This window comes from Hydractinia symbiolongicarpus, chromosome 11, assembly GCF_029227915.1.
Source record: "Hydractinia symbiolongicarpus strain clone_291-10 chromosome 11, HSymV2.1, whole genome shotgun sequence".
NCBI lineage: Eukaryota > Metazoa > Cnidaria > Hydrozoa > Anthoathecata > Hydractiniidae > Hydractinia > Hydractinia symbiolongicarpus.
Genome location: NC_079885.1, coordinates 19,396,114 through 19,421,995, shown reverse-complemented (window position 1 = coordinate 19,421,995; position 25,882 = coordinate 19,396,114). Strand labels below are relative to the sequence as shown.

At 38.1% G+C, this 25,882-nt stretch overlaps 20 non-coding genes across 20 annotated transcripts; all 20 read right to left on the bottom strand.

The window, feature by feature from the left end:
* Positions 1-10: 10 nt before the first annotated feature.
* Positions 11-81, bottom strand: Trnae-cuc (transfer RNA glutamic acid (anticodon CUC)). The gene has a single exon. It is a non-coding gene; the product is annotated as a tRNA-Glu (tRNA).
* A 980-nt stretch (positions 82-1,061) lies between these two features.
* Positions 1,062-1,133, bottom strand: Trnae-cuc (transfer RNA glutamic acid (anticodon CUC)). Its single transcript has one exon. It is a non-coding gene; the product is annotated as a tRNA-Glu (tRNA).
* A 982-nt stretch (positions 1,134-2,115) lies between these two features.
* On the bottom strand, positions 2,116-2,187 carry Trnae-cuc (transfer RNA glutamic acid (anticodon CUC)). Its single transcript has one exon. It is a non-coding gene; the product is annotated as a tRNA-Glu (tRNA).
* Positions 2,188-2,644: 457 nt separating this feature from the next.
* Trnae-cuc (transfer RNA glutamic acid (anticodon CUC)) lies at positions 2,645-2,716 on the bottom strand. The gene has a single exon. It is a non-coding gene; the product is annotated as a tRNA-Glu (tRNA).
* A 458-nt stretch (positions 2,717-3,174) lies between these two features.
* Trnae-cuc (transfer RNA glutamic acid (anticodon CUC)) lies at positions 3,175-3,246 on the bottom strand. The gene has a single exon. It is a non-coding gene; the product is annotated as a tRNA-Glu (tRNA).
* Positions 3,247-4,232: 986 nt separating this feature from the next.
* Positions 4,233-4,304, bottom strand: Trnae-cuc (transfer RNA glutamic acid (anticodon CUC)). Its single transcript has one exon. It is a non-coding gene; the product is annotated as a tRNA-Glu (tRNA).
* Positions 4,305-4,762: 458 nt separating this feature from the next.
* On the bottom strand, positions 4,763-4,834 carry Trnae-cuc (transfer RNA glutamic acid (anticodon CUC)). The gene has a single exon. It is a non-coding gene; the product is annotated as a tRNA-Glu (tRNA).
* Positions 4,835-6,869: 2,035 nt separating this feature from the next.
* Trnae-cuc (transfer RNA glutamic acid (anticodon CUC)) lies at positions 6,870-6,941 on the bottom strand. Its single transcript has one exon. It is a non-coding gene; the product is annotated as a tRNA-Glu (tRNA).
* Positions 6,942-8,458: 1,517 nt separating this feature from the next.
* On the bottom strand, positions 8,459-8,530 carry Trnae-cuc (transfer RNA glutamic acid (anticodon CUC)). The gene has a single exon. It is a non-coding gene; the product is annotated as a tRNA-Glu (tRNA).
* A 1,516-nt stretch (positions 8,531-10,046) lies between these two features.
* Positions 10,047-10,117, bottom strand: Trnae-cuc (transfer RNA glutamic acid (anticodon CUC)). The gene has a single exon. It is a non-coding gene; the product is annotated as a tRNA-Glu (tRNA).
* A 2,033-nt stretch (positions 10,118-12,150) lies between these two features.
* Trnae-cuc (transfer RNA glutamic acid (anticodon CUC)) lies at positions 12,151-12,222 on the bottom strand. The gene has a single exon. It is a non-coding gene; the product is annotated as a tRNA-Glu (tRNA).
* Positions 12,223-12,680: 458 nt separating this feature from the next.
* On the bottom strand, positions 12,681-12,752 carry Trnae-cuc (transfer RNA glutamic acid (anticodon CUC)). The gene has a single exon. It is a non-coding gene; the product is annotated as a tRNA-Glu (tRNA).
* A 986-nt stretch (positions 12,753-13,738) lies between these two features.
* Positions 13,739-13,810, bottom strand: Trnae-cuc (transfer RNA glutamic acid (anticodon CUC)). Its single transcript has one exon. It is a non-coding gene; the product is annotated as a tRNA-Glu (tRNA).
* Positions 13,811-15,843: 2,033 nt separating this feature from the next.
* Positions 15,844-15,915, bottom strand: Trnae-cuc (transfer RNA glutamic acid (anticodon CUC)). The gene has a single exon. It is a non-coding gene; the product is annotated as a tRNA-Glu (tRNA).
* Positions 15,916-16,373: 458 nt separating this feature from the next.
* Trnae-cuc (transfer RNA glutamic acid (anticodon CUC)) lies at positions 16,374-16,445 on the bottom strand. Its single transcript has one exon. It is a non-coding gene; the product is annotated as a tRNA-Glu (tRNA).
* Positions 16,446-16,903: 458 nt separating this feature from the next.
* Trnae-cuc (transfer RNA glutamic acid (anticodon CUC)) lies at positions 16,904-16,975 on the bottom strand. Its single transcript has one exon. It is a non-coding gene; the product is annotated as a tRNA-Glu (tRNA).
* A 457-nt stretch (positions 16,976-17,432) lies between these two features.
* Positions 17,433-17,504, bottom strand: Trnae-cuc (transfer RNA glutamic acid (anticodon CUC)). The gene has a single exon. It is a non-coding gene; the product is annotated as a tRNA-Glu (tRNA).
* A 1,512-nt stretch (positions 17,505-19,016) lies between these two features.
* Positions 19,017-19,088, bottom strand: Trnag-ccc (transfer RNA glycine (anticodon CCC)). Its single transcript has one exon. It is a non-coding gene; the product is annotated as a tRNA-Gly (tRNA).
* Positions 19,089-20,070: 982 nt separating this feature from the next.
* On the bottom strand, positions 20,071-20,142 carry Trnae-cuc (transfer RNA glutamic acid (anticodon CUC)). The gene has a single exon. It is a non-coding gene; the product is annotated as a tRNA-Glu (tRNA).
* A 1,508-nt stretch (positions 20,143-21,650) lies between these two features.
* Positions 21,651-21,722, bottom strand: Trnae-cuc (transfer RNA glutamic acid (anticodon CUC)). Its single transcript has one exon. It is a non-coding gene; the product is annotated as a tRNA-Glu (tRNA).
* Between the last annotated feature and the right edge of the window lie 4,160 nt (positions 21,723-25,882).

The window sequence follows — 25,882 nt, the reverse complement described above, 5'->3', positions numbered from 1 at the left end:
TAATCGCATTCTCCCGTGCGGGGAATCGAACCCGGCCACGGCGTTGAGAGCGCCGGATCCTAACCACTAGACCACACGGGATATGTTGATGTTATTTTCGCGATTGATATGCTATTTAAACAGTTATACGTACGGTCTTTCAGCGCAAGCTTTTTCAGATAATGTTTCTCACATGTCGTAAATGCCGAGTTGAAAGTCAGAAACACCGCCATTATCCAATATGCTGATCTCAAAGTTATTAAAGCACCAAGTTACATATCGGGATGTTAGTAAAGTTTTGGAGAAAGAATGTCTCTCGAAAACTTTCAAACACTTCGAGGCAAAGTATTTTCTAAGTCTTCCTCAACCTTTATTATGCAATTGAATATTTGTACTTGTTTTTTAATCATGCGGAAAAAGTTAGTGGACGCGCTGACTTTCTGCATTGTTCATTTTCTGTTAGATGGACCAAATCCATCAATGACTTAACACAACCACATTATTTTAAAGTTTCAATGGCCAGATTCGACAATAGGAAATGTTGTGAAACCGTATTCTCCAGTGCGGGGAATCGAACTCCAGCCACGGCGGTGAGAGCGCCGGATCCTAACCACTAGACCACACGGTTCATGCTAATGTTATTTTAGCGATTGAAATGCTATTTTAACAGTTGCACGTACCTTCTTTTAGCGCAAGTTTTTTGAGATAATGTTTCTCACATGTCTTAAAAGCCGAATTAAATGGCAGAAACACCGTCATTGGCCACTATGATGATCTCAAAGTTATTAAAGCACCAAGTTACATATCGGGCTGTTAGTAAAATATTGGAGAAAGAATGTCTCTCGAAAACCTTCAAATAATTTGACCCAAAGCATTTTCTAAAGCTTCCTCAACTTTTATTATGCAATTGAAAATTTGTATTGGTTTCTTAAACACATGGAAAAAGCTAGTGGAAATGCTGAGTTTGTGCATTGTTCATTTTCTGTTAGTTGGACCAAATACATCAATGACTTAACGCAACCACATTTTTTTAAAGCTTCAATGGCCAGATTCGACAATAGGAAATAGTGTAAAATCGCATTTTCCCGTGCGGGGAATCGAACCCCGACCACGGCGGTGAGAGCGCCGGATCCTAACCACCAGACCACACGGGATATGCATGCTGATATTATTTTCGAGATTGAAATGCTATTTAAACAGTTTTACGTACGTTCTTTCAGCGCAAGTTTTTTGAGATAATGTTTCTCACATGTCTTAAATGCCGAGTTAAAAGTCAGATTACCGCCATTGGCCAATATGATGATCTCAAAGTTATTAAAGCACCAAGTTACATATCGGGCTGTTAGTAAAATATTGGAGAAAGAATGTCTCTCGAAAACCTTCAAATAATTCGACGCAAAGAATTTTCTAAAGCTTCCTCAACTTTTATTATGCAATTGAATATTTGTACTTGTTTTTTAATCATGCGGAAAAAGTTAGTGTACGCGCTGACTTTCTGCATTGTTCATTTTCTGTTAGTTGGACCAAATCCATCAATGACTTAACACAACCACATTATTTTAAAGCTTCAATGGCCAGATTCGACAATAGGAAATGTTGTAAAATCGCATTTTCCCGTGCGGGGAATCGAACTCCAGCCACGGCGGTGAGAGCGCCGGATCCTAACCACTAGACCACACGGTTCATGCTAATGTTATTTTAGCGATTGAAATGCCATTTTAACAGTTGCACGTACCTTCTTTTAGCGCAAGTTTTTTGAGATAATGTTTCTCACATGTCTTAAATGCCGAATTAAATGGCAGAAACACCGTCATTGGCCAATATGATGATCTCAAAGTTATTAAAGCACCAAGTTGCATATCGGGCTGTTAGTAAATATTGGTGAAGGAATGTCTCTCGAAAACCTTCAAACACTTCGACGCAAAGAATATTCTAAATCTTCCTCAACCTTTATTATTCAATTAAAAATTTGTACTTGTTTCTTAAACACATGGAAAAAGCTAGTGGAATTTCTGAGTTTGTGCACTGTTCATTTTCTGTTAGTTGGACCAAATCCATCAATGACTTAACACAACCACATTATTTTAAAGTGGCAAAGGCAGGATGTGACAATAGGAAATGTTGTAAAATCGCATTCTCCCGTGCAGGGAATCGAACCCCGACCACGGCGGTGAGAGCGCCGGATCCTAACCACCAGACCACACGGGATATGGATGCTGATATTATTTTCGAGATTGAAATGCTATTTAAACAGTTATACGTGCGTTCTTTCAGCGCAAGTTTTTTGAGATAATGTTTCTCACATGTCTTAAATGCCGGTTTAAAAGTCAGATTACTGCCATTATCCAATATGATGATCTCAAAGTTATTAAAGCACCAAGTTACATATCAGGATGTTAGTAAAGTTTTGGAGAAAGAATGTCTCTCGAAAACCTTCAAATAATTCGACCCAAAGCATTTTCTAAAGCTTCCTCAACTTTTATTATGCAATTGAAAATTTGTATTGGTTTCTTAAACACATGGAAAAAGCTAGTGGAACTGCTGAGTTTGTCCATTGTTCATTTTCTGTTAGTTGGACCAAATCCATCAATGACTAAACACAACCACATTTTTTTAAAGCTTCAATGGCCAGATTCGACAATAGGAAATGTTGTAAAATCGCATTCTCCCGTGCAGGGAATCGAACCCCGGCCACGGCGGAGAGAGCGCCGGATCCTAACCACTAGACCACACGGGATATGCATGATGCAATTATTTTCGCCATTAAAATGCTATTTTAACAGTTGTACGTACGTCGTTTCAGCGCAAGTTTTTTGAGATAATGTTTCTTACATGTCTTAAATGCCGAGTTAAAAGTCAGAAACACTGCCATTGGCCAATATGATGATCTCAAAGTTATTAAAGCACCAAGTTACATATAGGGATGTTAGTAAAGTTTTGGAGAAAGAATGTCTCTCGAAAACTTTCAAACACTTCGAGGCAAAGTATTTTCTAAGTCTTCCTCAACCTTTATTATGCAATTGAAAATTTGTACTTGTTTCTTAAACACATGGAAAAAGCTAGGGGAATTGCTGAGTTTGTGCACTGTTCATTTTCTGTTAGTTGGACCAAATCCATCAATGACTTAACACAACCACATTATTTTAAAGTGGCAAAGGCAGGATGCGACAAAAGGAAATGTTGTAAAATCGCATTCTCCCGTGCAGGGAATCGAACCCCGGCCACGGCGGTGAGAGCGCCGGATCCTAACCACCAGACCACACGGGATATGCATGCTGATATTATTTTCGAGATTGAAATGCTATTTAAACAGTTTTACGTACGTTCTTTCAGCACAAGTTTTTTGAGATAATGTTTCTCACATGTCTTAAATGCCGAGTTAAAAGTCAGATTACCGCCATTGGCCAATATGATGATCTCAAAGTTATTAAAGCACCAAGTTACATATCGGGCTGTTAGTAAAATATTGGAGAAAGAATGTCTCTCGAAAACCTTCAAATAATTCGACCCAAAGAATTTTCTAAAGTTTCCTCAACTTTTATTATGGAATTGAATATTTGTACTTGTTTTTTAATCATGCGGAAAAAGTTAGTGTACGCGCTGACTTTCTGCATTGTTCATTTTCTGTTAGTTGGACCAAATCCATCAATGACTTAACACAACCACATTATTTTAAAGCTTCAATGGCCAGATTCGACAATAGGAAATGTTGTAAAATCGCATTTTCCGTGCGGGGAATCGAACCCCGGCCGGGGCGGTGAGAGCGCCGGATTCTAACCACTAGACCACACGGGATATGCATGATGCTATTATTTTCGCCATTGAAATGTTATTGTTACAGTTGTACGTACGTCCTTTCAGCGCAAGTTTTTTGAGATAATGTTTGTTACATGTCTTAAATGCCGAGTTAAAAGTCAGAAACACTGCCATTGGCCAATATGATGATCTCAAAGTTATTAAAGCACCAAGTTACATATCGGGATGTTAGTAAAGTTTTGGAGAAAGAATGTCTCTCGAAAACTTTCAAACACTTTGAGGCAAAGTATTTTCTAAGTCTTCCTGAACCTTTATGATGCAATTGAAAATTTGTACTTGTTTCTTAAACACATGGAAAATGCTAGGGGAATTGCTGAGTTTGTGCACTGTTCATTTTCTGTTAGTTGGACCAAATCCATCAATGACTTAACACAACCACATTATTTTAAAGTGGCAAAGGCAGGATGCGACAATAGGAAATGTTGTAAAATCGCATTCGCCCGTGCGGGGAATCGAACCCCGGCCACGGCGGTGAGAGCGCCGGATCCTAACCACTAGACCACACGGGATATGCATGTTGCTATTATTTTCGCCATTGAAATGCTATTTTAACAGTTGTACGTACGTCCTTTCAGGGCAAGTTTTTTGAGATAATGTTTCTTACATGTCTTAAATGCCGAGTTAAAAGTCCGAAACACCGCCATTGGCCAATATGATGATCTCAAAGTTATTAAAGCACCAAGTTACATATCGGGATGTTAGTAAAGTTTTGGAGAAAGAATGTCTCTCGAAAACCTTCAAACAATTCGACTCAAAGCATATTCTAAAGCTTCCTCATCTTTTATTATGCAATTGAAAATTTGTATTGGTTTCTTAAACACATGGAAAAAGCTAGTGGAAATGCTAAGTTTGTGCATTGTTCATTTTCTGTTAGTTGGACCAAATCCATGAATGACTTAACACAACCACATTATCTTAAGGCTTTAATGGCCAGATTCGACAATAGGAAATGTTGCAAAATCGCATTCTCCCGTGCGGGGAATCGAAACCCGGCCACGGCGGTGAGAGCGCCGGATCCTAACCACTAGACCACACGGGATATGCATGTTGCTATTATTTTCGCCATTGAAATGCTCTTTTAACAGTTGTACGTACGTCCTTTCAGCGCAAGTTTTTTGAGATAATGTTTCTCACATGTCTTAAATGCCGAGTTAAAAGTCCGAAACACCGCCATTGGCCAATATGATGATCTCAAAGTTATTAAAGCACCAAGTTACATATCGGGATGTTAGTAAAGTTTTGGAGAAAGAATGTCTCTCGAAAACTTTCAAACACTTCGAGGCAAAGTATTTTCTAAGTCTTCCTCAACCTTTATTATGCAATTGAATATTTGTACTTGTTTTTTAATCATGCGGAAAAAGTTAGTGGACGCGCTGACTTTCTGCATTGTTCATTTTCTGTTAGATGGACCAAATCCATCAATGACTTAACACAACCACATTATTTTAAAGTTTCAATGGCCAGATTCGACAATAGGAAATGTTGTGAAACCGTATTCTCCAGTGCGGGGAATCGAACTCCCGCCACGGCGGTAAGAGCGCCGGATCCTAACCACTAGACCACACAGGATATGCTGATGTTATTTTAGCGATTGAAATGCTATTTAAACAGTTATACGTACGTTCTTTCGGCGCAAAGTTTTTCAGATAATATTTCTCACATGTCTTAAATGCCAAGGTAAAAGTCAGAAACACCGCCATTGGCCAATATGCTGATCTCAAAGTTATTAAAGCACCAAGTTACATATCGGGATGTTAGTAAAGTTTTGGAGGAAGAATGTCTCTCGAAAACCTTCAAACAATTCGACCCAAAGCATATTCTAAGTCTTCCTCAACCTTTATTATGCAATTGAAAATTTGTACTTGCTCCTTAAACGCATGGAAAATGCTAGTGGAAATGATAAGTTTGTGCATTGTTCATTTTCTGTTAGTTGGACCAAATCCATCAATGACTTAACACAACCACATTATTTTAAAGTGGCAAAGGCAGGATGCGACAATAGGAAATGTTGTAAAATCGCATTCTCTCGTGCAGGGATTCGAACCCCGACCACGGCGGTGAGAGCACGGGATCCTAACCACCAGACCACACGGTTCATGCTAATGTTATTTTAGCGATTGAAATGCTATTTTAACAGTTGCACGTACATACTTTTAGCGCAAGTTTTTTGAGATAATGTTTCTCACATGTCTTAAATGCCGAATTAAATGGCAGAAACACCGTCATTGGCCAATATGATGATCTCAAAGTTATTAAAGCACCAAGTTACCTAGCGGGCTGTTAGTAAAATATTGGAGGAAGAATGTCTCTCGAAAACCTTCAAACACTTCGACGCAAAAAATTTTCTAAATCTTCCTCAACCTTTATTATGTAATTGAAATTTTGTACTTGTTTCTTAAACATACGGAAAAAGTTAATGGAAACGCTGAGGTACTGCATTATTCATTTTCTGTTAGATGGACCAAACCCATCAATGACTTAACACAACCACATTATTGTAAAGTTTCTATGGCAAAATTCGAGAATAGGAAATGTTGTAAAATCGTATTCTCCGGTGCGGGGAATCGAACCCGGCCACGGCGTTGAGAGCGCCGGATCCTAACCACTAGACCACACGGGACATGTTGATGTTATTTTCGCGATTGATATGCTATTTAAACAGTTATACGTACGGTCTTTCAGCGCAAGCTTTTTCAGATAATGTTTCTCACATGTCTTAAATGCCGAGTTGAAAGTCAGAAACACCGCCATTATCCAATATGCTGATCTCAAAGTTATTAAAGCACCAAGTTACATATCGGGATGTTAGTAAAGTTTTGGAGAAAGAATGTCTCTCGAAAACTTTCAAACACTTCGAGGCAAAGTAATTTCTAAGTCTTCCTCAACCTTTATTATGCAATTGAAAATTTGTATTGGTTTCTTAAACACATGGAAGAAGCTAGTGGAAATGCTAAGTTGGTGCATTGTTCATTTTCTGTTAGTTGGACCAAATCCATGAACGACTTAACACAACCACATTATTTTAAGGCTTTAATGGCCAGATTCTACAATAGGAAATGTTGTAAAATCGCATTCTCCCGTGCGGGGAATCGAACCCCGGCCACGGCGGTGAGAGCGCCGGATCCTAACCACTAGACCACACGGGATATGCATGATGCGATTATTTTCGCCATTGAAAAGCTATTGTAACAGTTGTACGTACGTCCTTTCAGCCCAAGTCTTTTGAGATAATGTTTCTTACATGTCTTAAATGCCGAGTTAAAAGTCAGAAACACCGCCATTGGCCAATATGATGATCTCAAAGTTATTAAAGCACCAAGTTACATATCGGGATGTTAGTGAAATGTTTTGGAGAAAGAATGTCTCTCGAAAACTTTCAAACACTTCGAGGCAAAGTATTTTCTAAGTCTTCCTCAACCTTTATTATGCAATTGAATATTTGTACTTGTTTTTTAATCATGCGGAAAAAGTTAGTGGACGCGCTGACTTTCTGCATTGTTCATTTTCTGTTAGATGGACCAAATCCATCAATGACTTAACACAACCACATTATTTTAAAGTGGCAAAGGCAGGATGTGACAATAGGAAATGTTGTAAAATCGCATTTTCCTGTGCAGGGAATCGAACCCGACCACGGCGGTGAGAGCGCCGGATCCTAACCACCAGACCACACGGGATATGCATGCTGATATTATTTTCGAGATTGAAATGCTATTTAAACAGTTATACGTGCGTTCTTTCTGCGCAAGTTTTTTGAGATAATGTTTCTCACATGTCTTAAATGCCGGTTTAAAAGTCAGATTACCGCCATTGGCCAATATGATGATCTCAAAGTTATTAAAGCACCAAGTTACATATCGGGCTGTTAGTAAAATATTGGAGAAAGAATGTCTCTTAAAAACCTTCGAATAATTCGACCCAAAGCATTTTCTAAAGCTTCCTCAACTTTTATTATGCAATTGAAAATTTGTATTGGTTTCTTAAACACATGGAAAAAGCTAGTGGAAATGCTGAGTTTGTGGATTGTTCATTTTCTGTTAGTTGGACCAAATCCATCAATGACTTAACACAACCACATTATTTTAAAGTGGCAAAGGCAGGATGCGACAATAGGAAATGTTGTAAAATCGCATTCGCCCGTGCAGGGAATCGCACCCCGGCCACGGCGGTGAGAGCGCTGGATCCTAACCACCAGACCACACGGGATATGCATGCTGATATTATTTTCGAGATTGAAATGCTATTTAAACAGTTATACGTGCGTTCTTTCAGCGCAAGTTTTTTGAGATAATGTTTCTCACATGTCTTAAATGCCTGTTTAAAAGTCATATTACCGCCATTGGCCAATATGATGATCTCAAAGTTATTAAAGCACCAAGTTACATATCGGGCTGTTAGTAAAATATATGAGAAAGAATGTCTCTCGAAAACCTTCGAATAATTCGACCCAAAGCATTTTCTAAAGCTTCCTCAACTTTTATTATGCAATTGAAAATTTGTATTGGTTTCTTAAACACATGGAAAAAGCTAGTGGAAATGCTGAGTTTGTGGATTGTTCATTTTCTGTTAGTTGGACCAAATCCATCAATGACTTTACACAACCACATTATTTTAAAGCTTCAATGGCCAGATTCGACAATAGGAAATGTTGTAAAATCGCATTTTCCCCTGCGGGGAATCGAACCCCGGGCACGGCGGTGAGAGCGCCGGATCCTAACCACTAGACCACACGGGATATGCATGATGCTATTATTTTTGCCATTGAAAAGCTATTGTAACAGTTGTACGTACGTCCTTTCAGCGCAAGTTTTTTGAGATAATGTTTCTTACATGTCTTAAATGGCGAGTTAAAAGTCAGAAACACTGCCATTGGCCAATATGATGATCTCAAAGTTATTAAAGCACCAAGTTACATATCGGGATGTTAGTAAAGTTTTGGAAAAAGAATGTCTCTCGAAAACTTTCAAACACTTTGAGGCAAAGTATTTTCTAAGTCTTCCTCAACCTTTATTATGCAATTAAAAATTTGTACTTGTTTCTTAAACACATGGAAAAAGCTAGGGGAATTGCTGAGTTTGTGCACTGTTCATTTTCTGTTAGTTGGACCAAATCCATCAATGACTTAACACAACCCCATTATTTTAAAGTGGCAAAGGCAGGATGCGACAATAGGAAATGTTGTAAAATCGCATTCGCCCGTGCGGGGAATCGAACCCCGGCCACGGCGGTGAGAGCGCCGGGTCCTAACCACCAGACCACACTGGATATGCATGCTGATATTATTTTCGAGATTGAAATACCATTTAAACAGTCGTACGTACGTCCTTTCAGCGCAAGTTTTTTGAGATAATGTTTCTTACATGTCTTAAATGCCGAGTTAAAAGTCAGATACACCGCCATTGGCCAATATGATGATCTCAAAGTTATTAAAGCACCAAGTTACATATCGGGATGTTAGTAAAGTTTCGGAGAAAGAATGTCTCTCGAAAACTTTCAAACGCTTCGAGGCAAAGTATTTTCTAAGTCTTCCTCAACCTTTATTATGCAATTGAATATTTGTACTTGTTTTTTAATCATGCGGAAAAAGTTAGTGGACGCGCTGACTTTCTGCATTGTTCATTTTCTGTTAGATGGACCAAATCCATCAATGACTTAACACAATCACATTATTTTAAAGTTTCAATGGCCAGATTCGACAATAGGAAATGTTGTGAAAGCGTATTCTCCAGTGCGGGGAATCGAACTCCAGCCACGGCGGTGAGAGCGCCGGATCCTAACCACTAGACCACACGGTTCATGCTAATGTTATTTTAGCGATTGAAATGCTATTTTAACAGTTGCACGTACCTTCTTCTTTTAGCGCAAGTTTTTTAAGATAATGTTTCTCACATGTCTTAAATGCCGACTTAAATGGCAGAAACACCGTCATTGGCCAATATGATGATCTCAAAGTTATTAAAGCACCAAGTTGCATATCGGGCTGTTAGTAAAATATTGGTGAAGAAATGTCTCTCGAAAACCTTCAAACACATCGACGCAAAGAATATTCTAAATCTTCCTCAACCTTTATTATTCAATTAAAAATTTGTACTTGTTTCTTAAACATAGGAAAAAGTTGGTGGAAACGCTGAGGTTCTGCATTATTCATTTTCTGTTAGATGGACCAAACCCATCAATGACGGAACACAACCACATTATTTTAAAGTTTCAATGGCCATATTCGACAATAGGAAATGTTGTATAATCGCATTATCCCGTGCGGGGAATCGAACCCGGCCACGGCGTTGAGAGCGCCGGATCCTAACCACTAGACCACACGGGATATGTTGATGTTATTTTCGCGATTGATATGCTATTTAAACAGTTATACGTACGGTCTTTCAGCGCAAGCTTTTTCAGATAATGTTTCTCACATGTCGTAAATGCCGAGTTGAAAGTCAGAAACACCGCCATTATCCAATATGCTGATCTCAAAATTATTAAAGCACCAAGTTACATATCGGGATGTTAGTAAAGTTTTGGAGAAAGAATGTCTCTCGAAAATTTTCAAACACTTCGAGGCAAAGTATTTTCTAAGTCTTCCTCAACCTTTATTATGCAATTGAATATTTGTACTTGTTTTTTAATCATGCGGAAAAAGTTAGTGGACGCGCTGACTTTCTGCATTGTTCATTTTCTGTTAGATGGACCAAATCCATCAATGACTTAACACAACCACATTATTTTAAAGTTTCAATGGCCAGATTCGACAATAGGAAATGTTGTGAAACCGTATTCTCCAGTGCGGGGAATCGAACTCCAGCCACGGCGGTGAGAGCGCCGGATCCTAACCACTAGACCACACGGTTCATGCTAATGTTATTTTAGCGATTGAAATGCTATTTTAACAGTTGCACGTACCTTCTTTTAGCGCAAGTTTTTTGAGATAATGTTTCTCACATGTCTTAAATGCCGAGTTAAAAGTCAGATTACCGCCATTGGCCAATATGATGATCTCAAAGTTATTAAAGCACCAAGTTACATATCGGGCTGTTAGTAAATTATTGGAGAAAGAATGTCTCTCGAAAACCTTCAAATAATTCGACCCAAAGAATTTTCTAAAGCTTCCTCAACTTTTATTATGCAATTGAATATTTGTACTTGTTTTTTAATCATGCGGAAAAAGTTAGTGTACGCGCTGACTTTCTGCATTGTTCATTTTCTGTTAGTTGGACCAAATCCATCAATGACTTAACACAACCACATTATTTTAAAGCTTCAATGGCCAGATTCGACAATAGGAAATGTTGTAAAATCGCATTTTCCCGTGCGGGGAATCGAACTCCAGCCACGGCGGTGAGAGCGCCGGATCCTAACCACTAGACCACACGGTTCATGCTAATGTTATTTTAGCGATTGAAATGCCATTTTAACAGTTGCACGTACCTTCTTTTAGCGCAAGTTTTTTGAGATAATGTTTCTCACATGTCTTAAATGCCGAATTAAATGGCAGAAACACCGTCATTGGCCAATATGATGATCTCAAAGTTATTAAAGCACCAAGTTGCATATCGGGCTGTTAGTAAATATTGGTGAAGGAATGTCTCTCGAAAACCTTCAAACACTTCGACGCAAAGAATATTCTAAATCTTCCTCAACCTTTATTATTCAATTAAAAATTTGTACTTGTTTCTTAAACACATGGAAAAAGCTAGTGTAATTTCTGAGTTTGTGCACTGTTCATTTTCTGTTAGTTGGACCAAATCCATCAATGACTTAACACAACCACATTATTTTAAAGTGGCAAAGGCAGGATGTGACAATAGGAAATGTTGTAAAATCGCATTCTCCCGTGCAGGGAATCGAACTCCGACCAAGGCGGTGATAGCGCCGGATCCTAACCACCAGACCACACGGGATATGGATGCTGATATTATTTTCGAGATTGAAATGCTATTTAAACAGTTATACGTGCGTTCTTTCAGCGCAAGTTTTTTGAGATAATGTTTCTCACATGTCTTAAATGCCGGTTTAAAAGTCAGATTACTGCCATTATCCAATATGATGATCTCAAAGTTATTAAAGCACCAAGTTACATATCAGGATGTTAGTAAAGTTTTGGAGAAAGAATGTCTCTCGAAAACCTTCAAATAATTCGACCCAAAGCATTTTCTAAAGCTTCCTCAACTTTTAATATGCAATTGAAAATTTGTATTGGTTTCTTAAACACATGGAAAAAGCTAGTGGAACTGCTGAGTTTGTGCATTGTTCATTTTCTGTTAGTTGGACCAAATCCATCAATGACTTAACACAACCACATTTTTTTAAAGCTTCAATGGCCAGATTCGACAATAGGAAATGTTGTAAAATCGCATTCTCCCGTGCAGGGAATCGAACCCCGGCCACGGCGGTGAGAGCGCCGGATCCTAACCACTAGACCGCACGGGATATGCATGATGCAATTATTTTCGCCATTAAAATGCTATTTTAACAGTTGTACGTACGTCGTTTCAGCGCAAGTTTTTTGAGATAATGTTTCTTACATGTCTTAAATGCCGAGTTAAAAGTCAGAAACACTGCCATTGGCCAATATGATGATCTCAAAGTTATTAAAGCACCAAGTTACATATCGGGATGTTAGTAAAGTTTTGGAGAAAGAATGTCTCTCGAAAACTTTCAAACACTTCGAGGCAAAGTATTTTCTAAGTCTTCCTCAACCTTTATTATGCATTTGAAAATTTGTACTTGTTTCTTAAACACATGGAAAAATCTAGGGGAATTGCTGAGTTTGTGCACTGTTCATTTTCTGTTAGTTGGACCAAATCCATCAATGACTTAACACAACCACATTATTTTAAAGTGGCAAAGGCAGGATGCGACAAAAAGAAATGTTGTAAAATCGCATTCTCCCGTGCAGGGAATCGAACCCCGGCCACGGCGGTGAGAGCGCCGGATCCTAACCACCAGACCACACGGGATATGCATGCTGATATTATTTTCGAGATTGAAGTGCTATTTAAACAGTTTTACGTACGTTCCTTCAGCACAAGTTTTTTGAGATAATGTTTCTCACATGTCTTAAATGCCGAGTTAAAAGTCAGATTACCGCCATTGGCCAATATGATGATCTCAAAGTTATTAAAGCACCAAGTTACATATCGGGCTGTTAGTAAAATATTGGAGAAAGAATGTCTCTCGAAAACCTTCAAATAATTCGACCCAAAGAATTTTCTAAAGTTTCCTCAACTTTTATTATGGAATTGAATATTTGTACTTGTTTTTTAATCATGCGGAAAAAGTTAGTGTACGCGCTGACTTTCTGCATTGTTCATTTTCTGTTAGTTGGACCAAATCCATCAATGACTTAACACAACCACATTATTTTAAAGCTTCAATGGCCAGATTCGACAATAAGAAATGTTGTAAAATCGCATTTTCCGTGCGGGGAATCGAACCCCGGCCAGGGCGGTGAGAGCGCCGGATTCTAACCACTAGACCACACGGGATATGCATGATGCTATTATTTTCGCCATTGAAATGCTATTGTAACAGTTGTACGTACGTCCTTTCAGCGCAAGTTTTTTGAGATAATGTTTGTTACATGTCTTAAATGCCGAGTTAAAAGTCAGAAACACTGCCATTGGCCAATATGATGATCTCAAAGTTATTAAAGCACCAAGTTACATATCGGGATGTTAGTAAAGTTTTGGAGAAAGAATGTCTCTCGAAAACTTTCAAACACTTTGAGGCAAAGTATTTTCTAAGTCTTCCTGAACCTTTATTATGCAATTGAAAATTTGTACTTGTTTCTTAAACACATGGAAAATGCTAGGGGAATTGCTGAGTTTGTGCACTGTTCATTTTCTGTTAGTTGGACCAAATCCATCAATGACTTAACACAACCACATTATTTTAAAGTGGCAAAGGCAGGATGTGACAATAGGAAATGTTGTAAAATCGCATTCGCCCGTGCAGGGAATCGAACCCCGGCCACGGCGGTGAGAGCGCCGAATCCTAACCACCAGACCACACGGGGTATGCATGCTGATATTATTTTCGAGATTGAAATGCTATTTAAACAGTTGTACGTACGTCCTTTCAGCGCAAGTGTTTTGAGATAATGTTTCTTACATGTCTTAAATGCCGAGTTAAAAGTCAGAAACACCGTCAGTGGCCAATATGATGATCTCAAAGTTATTAAAGCACCGAGTTACATATCGGGATGTTAGTAAAGTTTTGGAGAAAGAATGTCTCTCGAAAACTTTCAAACACTTCGAGGCAAAGTATTTTGTAAGTCTTCCTCAACCTTTATTATGCAATTGAATATTTGTACTTGTTTTTTAATCATGCGGAAAAATTTAGTGGACGCGCTGACTTTCTGCATTTTTCATTTTCTGTTAGATGGACCAAATCCATCAATGACTTAACACAACCACATTATTTTAAAGTTTCAATGGCCAGATTCGACAATAGGAAATGTTGTGAAACCGTATTCTCCAGTGCGGGGAATCGAACTCCAGCCACGGCGGTGCGCCGGATCCTAACCACTAGACCACACGGTTCATGCTAATGTTATTTTAGCGATTGAAATGCTATTTTAACAGTTGCACGTACCTTCTTTTAGCGCAAGTTTTTTGAGATAATGTTTCTCACATGTCTTAAATGCCGAATTAAATGGCAGAAACACCGTCATTGGCCATTATGATGATCTCAAAGTTATTAAAGCACCAAGTTACATATCGGGCTGTTAGTAACATATTGGTGAAGGAATGTCTCTCGAAAAACTTTAAACACTTCGACGCAAAGAATATTCTAAATCTTCCTCAACCTTTATTATTCAATTAAAAATTTGTACTTGTTTCTTAAAAATACGAAAAAGTTGGTGGAAACGCTGAGGTTCTGTATTATTCATTTTCTGTTAGATGGACCAAACCCATCAATGACGTAACACAACCACATTATTTTAAAGTTTCAATGGCCATATTCGACAATAGGAAATGTTGTATAATCGTATTCTCCCGTGCGGGGAATCGAACCCGGCCACGGCGTTGAGAGCGCCGGATCCTAAATACTAGACCACACGGGATATGTTGATGTTATTTTCGCAATTGATATGCTATTTAAACAGTTATACGTACGGTCTTTCAGCGCAAGCTTTTTCAGATAATGTTTCTCACTTGTCTTAAATGCCGAGTTGAAAGTCAGAAACACCGCCATTATCCAATATGCTGATCTCAAAGTTATTAAAGCACCAAGTTACATATCGGGATGTTAGTAAAGTTTTGGAGAAAGAATGTCTCTCGAAATCTTTCAAACACTTCGAGGCAAAGTATTTTCTAAGTCTTCCTCAACCTTTATTATGCAATTGAAAATTTCTACTTGTTTCTTAAACACATGGAAAAAGCTAGTGGAATTTTTGAGTTTGTGCACTGTTCATTTTCTGTTAGTTGGACCAAATCCATCAATGACTTAACACAACCACATTATTTTAAAGTGGCAAAGGCAGGATGTGACAATAGGAAATGTTGTAAAATCGCATTCTCCCGTGCAGGGAATCGAACGCCGACCACGGCAGTTAGAGCGCCGGATCCTAACCACCAGACCACACGGGATATGCATGCTGATATTATTTTCGAGATTGAAATGCTATTTAAACAGTTATACGTGCGTTCTTTCAGCGCAAGTTTTTTGAGATAATGTTTCTCACATGTCTTAAATGCCGGTTTAAAAGTCAGATTACCGCCACTGGCCAATATGATGATCTCAAAGTTACTAAAGCACCAAGTTACTTATCGGGCTGTTAGTAAAATATTGGAGAAAGAATGTCTCTCGAAAACCTTCAAATAATTCGACCCAAAGCATTCTCTAAAGCTTCCTCAACTTTTATTATGCAATTGAAAATTTGTATTGGTTTCTTAAACACATGGAAAAAGCTAGTGGAAATGCTGAGTTTGTGCATTGTTCATTTTCTGTTAGTTGGACCAAATCCATCAATGACTTAACACAACCACATTATTTTAAGGCTTTAATGGCCAGATTCTACAATAGGAAATGTTGTAAAATCGCATTCTCCCGTGGGGGGAATCGAACCCCGGCCACGGCGGTGAGAGCGCCGGATCCTAACCACTAGAACACACGGGATATGCATGATGCTATTATTTTCGCCATTGAAATGCTATTTTAACAGTTGTACGTACGTCCTTTCAGCGCAAGTTTTTTGAGATAATGTTTCTTACATGTCTTAAATGCCGAGTTAAAAGTCCGAAACACCGCCATTGGCCAATATGATGATCTCAAAATTATTAAAGCACCAAGTTACATATCGGGATGTTAGTAAAGTTTTGGAGAAATATTGTCTCTCGAAAACTTTCAAACACTTCGAGGCAAAGTGTTTTCTAAGTCTTCCTCAACCTTTATTATGCAATTGAAAATTTGTACTTGTTTCTTAAGCACATGGAAAAAGCTAGTGGAATTGCTGAGTTTGTGCACTGTTCATTTTCTGTTAGTTGGACCAAATCCATCAATGACTTAACACAACCACATTATTTTAAAGTGGCAAAGGTAGGATGCGACAATAGGAAATGTTGTTAAATCCCATTTTCCCGTGCGGGGAATCGAACCCCGGCCACGGCGGTGAGAGCACCGGATCCTAACCACTAGACCACACGGGATATGCATGATGCTATTATTTTTGCCATTAAAATGCTATTTTAACAGTTGTACGTACGTCCTTTCAGCACAAGTTTTTTGAGATAATGTTTCTCACATGTCTTAAATGCCGAGTTGAAAGTCAGAAACACCGCCATTATCCAATATGCTGATCTCAAAGTTATTAAAGCACCAAGTTACATATCGGGCTGTTAGTAAAATATTGGAGAAAGAATGTCTCTCAAAAACCTTCAAATAATTCGACCCAAAGAATTTTCTAGAGCTTCCTCAACTTTTATTATGCAATTGAATAATTGTACCTGTTTTTTAATCATGCGGAAAAAGTTAGTGTACGCGCTGACTTTCTGCATTGTGCATTTTCTGTTAGTTGGACCAAATCCATCAATGACTTAACACAACCACATTATTTTAAAGCTTTAATGGCCAGATTCGACAATAGGAAATGTTGTAAAATCGCATTCTCCCGTGCGGGGAATCGAACCCCGGCCACGGCGGTGAGAGCACCGGACCCTAACCACTAGACCACACATGATATGCATGATGCTATTATTTTCGCCATTGAAATGCTATTTTAACAGTTTTACGTACGTCCTTTCAGCGCAAGTTTTTTGAGATAATGTTTCTCACATGTCTTAAATGCCGGTTTAAAAGTCAGATTACCGCCACTGGCCAATATGATGATCTCAAAGTTACTAAAGCACCAAGTTACATATCGGGCTGTTAGTAAAATATTGGAGAAAGAATGTCTCTCGAAAACCTTCAAATAATTCGACCCAAAGCATTCTCTAAAGCTTACTCAACTTTTATTAGGCAATTGAAAATTTGTATTGGTTTCTTAAACACATGGAAAAAGCTAGTCGAATTACTGAGTTTGTGCATTGTTTATTTTCTGTTAGTTGGACCAACTCCATCAATGACTTAACACAACCACATTATTTTAAAGCCTCAATGGCCAGATTCGACAATAGGAAATGTTGTAAAATCCCATTTTCCCGTGCGGGGAATCCAACCCCGGCCACGGCGGTGAGAGCACCGGATCCTAACCACTAGACCACACGGGATATGCATGATGCTATTATTTTCGCCATTAAAATGCTATTTTAGCAGTTGTACGTACGTTTTTTCAGCGCAAGTTTTTTGAGATAATGTTTCTCACATGTCTTAAATGCCGAATTAAATGGCAGAAACACCGTCATTGGCCAATATGATGATCTCAAAGTTATTAAAGCATCAAGTTACATATCGGGCTAATAGAAAAATATTGGAGAAAGAGTGTCTCTTGAAAACCTTCAAGCACTTCGACACAAAGTATTTTCTAAATCTTCCTCAACCTTTATTATGCAATTGAAAATTTGTACTTGTTTCTTAATTATACGGAAAAAGTTAGTGGAAACGCTGAGGTTCTGCATTATTCATTTTCTGTTAGATGGACCAAATCCATCAATGACTTAACACTACCACATTACTTTAAAGTGACAATCGCAAGATTCAACAATAGGAAACGTTGTAAAATCGCATTCTCCGGTGCGGGGAATCGAACTCGGCCACGGCGTTGAGAGCGCCGGATCCTAACCACCAGACCACACGGGATATGCATAATGATATTATTTTCGAGATGGAAATTCTATTTAAACAGTTATACGTACGTTCTTTCAGCGCAAGTTTTTTGAGATAATGTTTCTCACATGTCTTAAATGCCGAGTTAAAAGTCAGAAATACCGCCATTGGCCAATATGATGATCTCAAAGTTATTAAAGCACCAAGTTACCTATCGGGCTGTTAGTAAAATAGTGGAGGAAGAATGTCTCTCGAAAACCTTCAAAGACTTCGACGCAAAGAATTTTCTAAATTTTCCTCAACCTTTATTATGCAACTGAAAATTTGTACTTGTTTCTTAAACATACGGAAAAAGATAGTGGAAACGCTGAGGTACTGCATTATTCATTTTCTGTTAGATGGACCAAACCCATCAATGACTTAACACAACCACATTATTGTAAAGTTGCAATGGCAAGATTCGAGAATAGGAAATGTTGTAAAATCGTATTCTCCGGTGCGGGGAATCGAACCCGGCCACGGCGTTGAGAGCGCCGGATCATAACCACTAGACCACACGGGATATGTTGATGTTATTTTCGCGATTGATATGCTATTTAAACAGTTATACGTACGGTCTTTCAGCGCAAGTTTTTTCAGATAATGTTTCTCACATGTCTTAAATGCCGAGTTGAAAGTCAGAAACACCGCCATTATCCAATATGCTGATCTCAAAGTTATTAAAGCACCAAGTTACATATCGGGATGTTAGTAAAGTTTTGGAGAAAGAATGTCTCTCGAAAACTTTCAAAGACTTCGAGGCAAAGGATTTTCTAAATCTTCCTCAACATTTATTATGCAATTGAAAATTTGTACTTGTTTCTTAAACACATGGAAAAAGCTAGTCGAATTACTGAGTTTGTGCATTGTTTATTTTCTGTTAGTTGGACCAACTCCATCAATGACTTAACACCACCACATTATTTTAAAGTGGCAAAGGCAGGATTCGACAATAGGAAATGTTGTAAAATCGCATTCTCCCGTGCGGGGAATCGAACCCCGGCCACGGCGGTGGGAGCACCGGATCCTAACCACCAGACCACACGGGATATGCATAATGATATTTACTTCGCGATTGAGATGCTATTTTAGCAGTTGTACGTATGTTCTTTCAGCGCAAGTTTTTTGAGATAATGTTTCTCACATGTCTTAAATGCCGAATTAAATGGCAGAAACACCGTCATTGGCCAATATGATGATCTCAAAGTTATTAAAGCATCAAGTTACATATCGGGCTAATAGAAAAATATTGGAGAAAGAATGTCTTTTGAAAACCTTCAAACACTTCGACACAAAGTATTTTCTAAATCTTCCTCAACCTTTATTATGCAATTGAAAATTTGTACTTGTTTCTTAATTATACGGAAAAGTTAGTGGAAACGCTGATGTTCTGCATTATTCATTTTCTGTTAGATGGACCAAATCCATCAATGACTTAACACTACCACATTACTTTAAAGTGGCAATCGCAAGATTCAACAATATTAAATGTTGTAAAATCGTATTTTCAAGTGCGGGGAATCGAGCTCGGCCACGGCGTTGAGAGCGCCGGATCCTAACCACTAGACCACACGGGATATGTTGATGTTATTTTCGCGATTGATATGCTATTTAAACAGTTATACGTACGGTCTTTCAGCGCAAGTTTTTTCAGATAATGTTTCTCACATGTCTTAAATGCCGAGTTGAAAGTCAGAAACACCACCATTGGCCAATATGATGATCTCAATGTTATTAAAGCACCAAGTTACCTATCGGGCCGTTAGTAAAATATTGGTGAAGGAATGTCTCACGAAATCCTTCAAACACTTCGACGCAAATAATTTTCTAAATCTTCCTCAACCTTTATTATGCAAATGAAAATTTGTACTTGTTTCTTAAACACACGGAAAAAGTTAGTGGAAACGCTGAGGTACTGCATTATTCATTTTCTGTTAGATGGACCAAATCCATCAATGACTTAACACAACCACATTATTTTAAGGCTTTAATGGCCAGATTCTACAATAGGAAATGTTGTAAAATCGCATTCTCCCGTGCGGGGAATCGAACCCCGGCCACGGCGGTGAGAGCGCCGGATCCTAACCACTAGACCACACGGGATATGTTGATGTTATTTTTGCGATTGATATGCTATTTAAACAGTTATACGTACGGTCTTTCAGCGCAAGTTTTTTCAGATAATGTTTCTCACATGTCTTAAATGCCGAGTTGAAAGTCAGAAACACCGCCATTATCCAATACGCTGATCTCAAAGTTATTAAAGCACCAAGTTACATATCGGGATGTTAGTAAAGTTTTGGAGAAAGAATGTCTCTCGAAAAGTTTCATACACTTCGAGGCAAAGTATTTTCTAAGTCTTCCTCAACCTTTATTATGCAATTGAAAATTTGTACTTAAATCTTAAACACATGGAAAAAGCTAGTGGAAATGCTGAGTTTGTGCATTGTTCATTTTCTTTTAGATGGACCAAATCCATCAATGACTTAACACAACCACATTATTTTAAAGTTTCAATAGCCAGATTCGACAATAGGAAATGATGTGAAACCTCATTCTCCAGTGCGGGGAATCGAACCCCGCCACGGCGGTGAGAGCGCCGGATCCTAACCACTAGACCACACAGGATATGCTGATGTTATTTTAGCGATTGAAATGCTATTTAAACAGTTATACGTACGTTCTTTCAGCGCAAGTTTTTTCAGATAATGTTTCTCACATGTCTTAATTGCCAAGGTAAAAGTCAGAAACACCGCCATTGGCCAATATGCTGATCTCAAAGTTATTAAAGCACCAAGTTACATATCGGGATGTTAGTAAAGTTTTGGAAAAAGAATGACTCTCGACAACTTTCAAACACTTCGAGGCAGAGTATTTTCTAAGTCTTCCTCAACATATATTATGCAATTGAAAATTTGTACTTGCTCCTTAACGCATGGAAAATGCTAGTGGAAATGCTAAGTTTGTGCATTGTTCATTTTCGGTTAGTTGGACCAAATCCATCAATGACTTAACACAACCACATTATTTTAAAGTTTCAATGGCCAGATTCGACAATAGGAAATGTTGTAAAATCGCATTGTGCCGTACGGGGAATCGAACCCCGGCCATGGCGGTGAGAGAGCCGGATCCTAACCACTAGACCACACGGGATATGCATGATGCTATTATTGTCGCGATTGAAATGCTATTTTAACAGTTGTACGTACGTCCTTTCCGCGCACGTTTTTTGAGATAATGTTTCTCACATGTCTTAAATGCCGAATTAAAAGTCAGAAACACCGCCATTGGCCAATATGATGATCTCAAAGTTATTAAAGCACCAAGTTACATATCGGGCTGTTAGTAAAATATTGGAAGAAGAATGTCTCTCGAAAACCTTCAAAAAATTCGACCCAAAGCATATTCTAAAGCTTCTTCAACTTTTATTATGCAATTGAAAATTTGTGTTGGTTTCTTAAACACATGGAAAAAGCTAGTGGAAATGCTATGTTTGTGCATTGTTCATTTTCTGTTAGTTGGACCAAATCCATGAATGACTTAACACAACCACATTATTTTAAGGCTTTAATAGCCAGATTCTACAATAGGAAATGTTGTAAAATCGCATTCTCCCGTGCGGGGAATCGAACCCCGGCCACGGCGGTGAGAGCGCCGGATCCTAACCACTAGACCACACGGGATATGCATGATGCTATTATTTTCGCCATTGAAATGCTATTTTAACAGTTGTACGTACGTCCTTTCAGCGCAAGTTTTTTGAGATAATGTTTCTTACATGTCTTAAATGCCGAGTTAAAAGTCCGAAACACCGCCATTGGCCAATATGATGATCTCAAAGTTATTAAAGCACCAAGTTACATATCGGGATGTTAGTAAAGTTTTGGAGAAATATTGTCTCTCGAAAACTTTCAAACACTTCGAGGCAAAGTGTTTTCTAAGTCTTCCTGAACCTTTAATATGCAATAGAAAATTTGTACTTGTTTCTTAAGCACATGGAAAAAGCTAGTGGAATTGCTGAGTTTGTGCACTGTTCATTTTCTGTTAGTTGGACCAAATCCATCAATGACTTAACACAACCACATTATTTTAAAGTGGCAAAGGTAGGATGCGACAATAGGAAATGTTGTAAAATCGCATTCTCCCGTGCAGGGAATCGAACCCCGGCCACGGCAGTGAGAGCGCCGGATCCTAACCACCAAACCACACGGGATATGCATGCTGATATTATTTTCAAGATTCAAATGCTATTTAAACAGTTATACGTACGTTCTTTCAGCACAAGTTTTTTGAGATAATGTTTTCTCACATGTCTTAAATGCCGAGTTAAAAGTCAGATTACCGCCATTGGCCAATATGATGATCTCAAAGTTATTAAAGCACCAAGTTACCTATCGGGCTGTTAGTAAATCATTGGAGAAAGAATGTGTCTCGAAAACCTTCAAAAAATTCGACCCAAAGCATTTTCTAAAGCTTCCTCAACTTTTATTATGCAATTGAATATTTGTACTTGTTTTTTAATCATGCGGAGAAAGTTAGTGGACGCGCTGACTTTCTGCATTGTTCATTTTCTGTTAGATGGACCAAATCCATCAATGACTTAACACAACCACATTATTTTAAAGTTTCAATGGCCAGATTCGACAATAGGAAATGTTGTGAAACCGCATTCTCCAGTGCGGGGAAACGAACCCCGCCACGGCGGTGAGAGCGCCGGATCCTAACCACTAGACCACACAGGATATGCTGATGTTATTTTAGCGATTGAAATGCTATTTAAACAGTTATACGTACGTTCTTTCAGCGCAAGTTTTTTCAGATAATGTTTCTCACATGTCTTAAATGCCAAGGTAAAGGTCAGAAACACCGCCATTGGCCAATATGCTGATCTCAAAGTTATTAAAGCACCAAGTTACATATCGGGATGTTAGTAAAGTTTTGGAGAAAGAATGTCTCTCGAAAACTTTCAAACACTTCGAGGCAAAGTATTTTCTAAGTCTTCCTCAACCTTTATTATGCAATTGAAAATTTGTACTTGCTCCTTAACGCATGGAAAATTCTAGTGGAAATGCTAAGATGGTATGATGGCAGCCAATGCGGTCGTGTTCTACACTTTATTATTATTCTTGTTGATGTTTTGTGGAAATATTGAAACTGTTGAATACGAAAGAAAGAATGATTTATTAGAACTGTTAAAGAGAAAAGGATTGAATGTATTACATCAAAATGTTCGTGGCTTATTAGCAAATTTTAGTGGTTTACAGGCACTTTTTTCATCGCATCCAAACATAGATGTGTTTACGTTATCGGAAACTCATATTTCAACCGCCGAAGATGTCGATCAGTTGTATGATATCCCAGGTTATAATTTTGAAAAAAGAAATCGTAATACTGGTAAAGGAGAAGGTGTAGCGGTTTATATAAATAACAGCATAAACTATGTTAGGCGAACAGATTTGGAGATTGGTAAACTCGAAAGCATTGTTATAGAAATTGTCGTTAAAAATTCGCATAACGTTCTTATAGCAACACATTATAGGGCTCCAAACGGCACAAAACACTTGCCGAGTAATTACAATGAGTTATTAGAGACATCATTATCGCTTTGTTGTGCGGAGTCTAAGGATGTTATACTCATAGGAGATATGAATGTTAACTATTTAAATTCACGAGATAATAGAGAAGTTAAAGAAATTATTTAACTGAAGAGTTTAACACAAATATTCAAAAAACCAACGCGTGTAACGCAGGACACAAAATCTTTAATCGACATTATAGCAACGAACAACCCTGGGTCAATCGCTGAACAAGACGTCATACCGACTAGTCTCAGTGACCATGATTTAGTAGGTTGCGTACGAAAATTAAACAACAAAAAGTACACGTCAAAAACAGTCAAAACCAGAAATTATGCCAAATACAATCCTGATAATATGAATCGTGATTTTGAACAAGTGAATTGGTTGCCGGTATTATCTTTATCAAACGTTAATGACGCTGTTAACACATTTAATGGTATTGTAAAATACATTTTCGACAAACATGCGCCGATCATTCAAAAAAGAGTGAAAGGTCGCCCATGCGCTTGGCTTAACGAAAACTTGAAATCAATAATGAAGCAGCGTGATCAACTTTTACGAAAGGCTAGAAAAAGCAACAGTGCAAGTGATTGGAGGAAATATAAGGACTTAAGAAATAAATGCAACAATATGCAAAAAAACGCTAAGGCTAAACATCACAAGAACTTAATAGACGAAAACCGCACAAATCCCAAAGCTTTCTGGAAAGCAGTGAAAACTATATTTCCGACAAAGGCTAACACAAAAAATGCGTCTAATAACGAGAAAGATAATCAAACTCGCGCCAATGCCTTCCGTGATTACTTTTCAACAGTCGTAAATAATCTGAAGTCATCCGCATTTAAATTGAAGAACTTTATCTGGAAACCGCCAAATCACATTTGCTCCAGAACTAGAAAATCTTTTAATTTTCAATATGTGTCTAAAGTTTTTATTAAGGATTTTCTTAAAAAGAAATTAAAGAGAAAGAAATCCACTGGACTTGATGAACTCCCTCCTGGAATGCTTAAAGATTGTGCGCAACATTTAATTGTTCCGTTACATCACATTATTAACCAGTCTTTACGCTCCAGTACAGTTCCGAACGCATGGAAACAAGCAAAAATCGTCCCACTTTTTAAATCAGGAGACACAAACAAACCTGAAAATTATCGTCCAATTTCAGTGTTGCCAATACTCTCTAAATTATTGGAAAAAGCAGTACACACACAATTAATGGAATTTTTAGAAAATGAGAAATTACTAAATGACTCCCAATTTGGCTATAGAGCTAAACGTTCAACACATCTTGCAACAACACTACTTGTTGACGAAGCAAGACAAGCTGCCGAGAACGGAAAGTTAGTTGGAGCGCTGTTTCTGGATTTAAGTAAAGCGTTCGATACGATCAGTCACGATGTAGTCTTAAGAAAACTTTCATCATGCGGTGTTGGCAATGTAGAATTGTTGTGGTTTACAGATTATCTTTTTAACCGATCACAAGTTGTTGAAGTTGGCAATCGAACATCAGCAAGTTTTAATGTTGTAAGTGGAGTGCCGCAAGGATCGATACTCGGTCCTATACATTTATTTTTAATATTTTTTAATGACTTCTCGGAACACCTTGAGAAAAGTAAGTGTATTCAATTTGCTGACGATACCGTCATCTATGTTGCAAATGCTGACCCCTGTATAATAGAAACAACATTGAACGATGAATTAGAAAACGTATCTACTTATTTGAACGATAACGAACTCATACTGAATCTAAAGAAAGGAAAAACAGAAACTGTGCTATTTGGAACATCTAAAAGATTATCCCGTAAAAATACCAAAAATACAATCCAATTGGCAATGCAGGGTTAACCTATTCATCATTCCACGTCTTACATATATTTGGGAAACGAACTGGATTCGTCACTAACCCTGGTTGATAATTTCGAGAAGTCATATAAGAAAGCAGCCGGAAGATTGAACCTTCTTAGAAAAATGCTACCATTTCTGAGTTTTGAAGCTGCTTATAAAATCTATCAGATGGTAATTGAACCCATTTTGTTGTATAGTTCTCTTTTAAATTTAAAATTAACGATGACCCAACGAAAAAAGTTACAATCAATAGAAAATCGAGCCGGACAAATAGTTGGAGGAAAAAATACGATTGGGAGTATTGAAGGAAAGATGAAAGGACGGGTATGGGTTTTGGTAAAAAGCTGTCTGACGAGCACTGTCTGCGAAAATTATTTTGTTATCAACGAGTATTCAATTAACACACGGAATCGAAATAT